Below are 2104 nucleotides of genomic sequence, written 5' to 3' on the forward strand. Positions count from 1 at the left end.
TCTGGAACGCAGAAATGCGCTTATTGACAGTCGAGTGGAGAGGGCCTTATCAGTGAATGTACCGGACTTGTCGCGTATTTATTTGGCCTACTTCCTTTTCAAGCACATATATTTTATCTCTTATTCTGCAATGCCATTATCGCGCATAGCACTGGTTTCTCTTCAGGCTTCGTATTTCTTTCAAAGCTGCGCATTTTAAACAGCGCGCGCATGCACACGCACACACGAATACATAAAAACACTGAATTCACTCATAATGTTATCGTAGTGAAGCCAGTCATGGTGTACCACTAGTGACACCAAACTAAAACTAAACTCCTCCCGAACAGGACATGAAAGCCCAACGGTACTGACTGGCCGCCGTGTCATCCTCAGCTCACAGGCGTCACAGGATGCGGATATGGAGGGGTATATGGTCACCCCACCGCTCCCCCGGCCGTATGTGTTTCCGAGACCGGAACCGCTACTTCTCAATCAAGTAGCTCCTGTTTGCTTCACAAGGGCTGAGTGCACCTCGCTTGCCAACAGCGCTAGGCAGACCGGATGGTCACCCATCCAAGTGCTAGCCCAGCTGACAGCGCTTAACTTCGGTGATCTGACGGGAACCGGTGTTACCACTGCGGCAAGGCCGTTGGCAGTGACACCAAAGTCCCTGCAAAAAAAAAAAGTCCTATCCAAAGATGGCATATGGGCCCCTCTAACCAGAGTACATTTCAACAGTTGAGATCCGCACTGTTGGCTCTCGTATCCATTTCTGATGCATACGTATACTTTGCAACTACTAATTTCAACTAAAAGATATTGGCTTGATGCTTTCCTGTGGTGTACTCACAGAAATTAGGCGAAAATTTTTCCATCATTACTTTTCTGCGTAAATCTGTGTATGTCTTAAGTTAATATTCAGCAATTATGTAATGTGAGTGCCCCTTTATAATTGTTCAAGGAATAAGTACATAAGATAGGAATTACACAATGACATCAATTGTTATCATGTCTGTTGTGTACATAATTCCACGTAGTCAGCGCGTACACAACTTTCCCACTAGAGCGCGCCCCGCTAAGCACAACAGCGCAGGCACAGCGCTCGTCCATCTCCGCACTACGAGATGGCGCTGCCATAGAGACGGACCAAATTCTGCTTCTGCCGATCCGCATATTAATATGTAACGCAGCCAATGAGATTGCTGCTAACGTAGAACCTTTTCTCCTTGCAGATCACACTCACGCAGTGATACATGAATGCGCGAGATATTATAATGAGTGTACAGACCTCCGATTGGTCAGTCTGCATTTGTCTGTACCAGTCTGCATTAGTCTGTACCAGTCTACAGTCAAGTTTCAGTCTGTGCCTAATAAGATTACCATATTCCTGTACATAGCCATGAAGATAAATGTACAGACACTTTTGTCAAGTATCAGAGATATATGTGAGAATAAGATTAATGTACCAATACCAAAGGAACTTCAGATTGTCAATTGTATATAGCATCCAGAACCAAGTTAAGTAATTTTTATGCTTGTTATTATTTTAATAAATGTGTGTGAAAATGAATCAAGTTGTGTTTAAAGTTGGTCACCGTCAATCTGCTACTCTAAGCGTGCAAGTGGCATTTCTATCGTCTGACCTAACGGCAGAAGATAAACATGCCATGATAAGACCACGAGACATATTGCTGACACTTGCCTACTTCCTTAGAGTGACAAGTCAAATAATCTGATGGTGTGTGTACTGAAGGTCTTACAGTACGCACACTACAATGTCCATCTACGAAAGCCTTATCCATCCCTATCCTTACGTTTGCCAGTGTAGTTCAAATGTCCATACTGTCTATAAATTGGCTTCAACAATCAAAAGATGGCGAGATTTCTGAAATTAATCCTGGCAGGGTCGCCACAATCTCTGTGACGCTAGGGTCCCATCTCTGGTGACCTACAGTGAAAGGAGTCATTTCATACGATCGTGCAAAGTAATTAAAGGAAATGATAATGAAATAACAGAAATGTCTTACTGAATGATAATTAATGGGAGTGGGCCAGTAATCAAGCATGACAATATGGCTACCACACCATGGACATATATTGATGATAGGAGGAACCATGTGAT

The 2104-nt window shown here is 43.4% G+C and overlaps 1 pseudogene; it reads right to left on the reverse strand.

The window, feature by feature from the left end:
- Positions 1 to 519: 519 nt before the first annotated feature.
- Positions 520 to 636, reverse strand: LOC126482937 (5S ribosomal RNA; annotated as a pseudogene).
- Positions 637 to 2104: the final 1468 nt, after the last annotated feature.

The sequence above is a fragment of the Schistocerca serialis genome, chromosome 5 (assembly GCF_023864345.2).
Source record: "Schistocerca serialis cubense isolate TAMUIC-IGC-003099 chromosome 5, iqSchSeri2.2, whole genome shotgun sequence".
NCBI classification, from domain to species: domain Eukaryota; kingdom Metazoa; phylum Arthropoda; class Insecta; order Orthoptera; family Acrididae; genus Schistocerca; species Schistocerca serialis.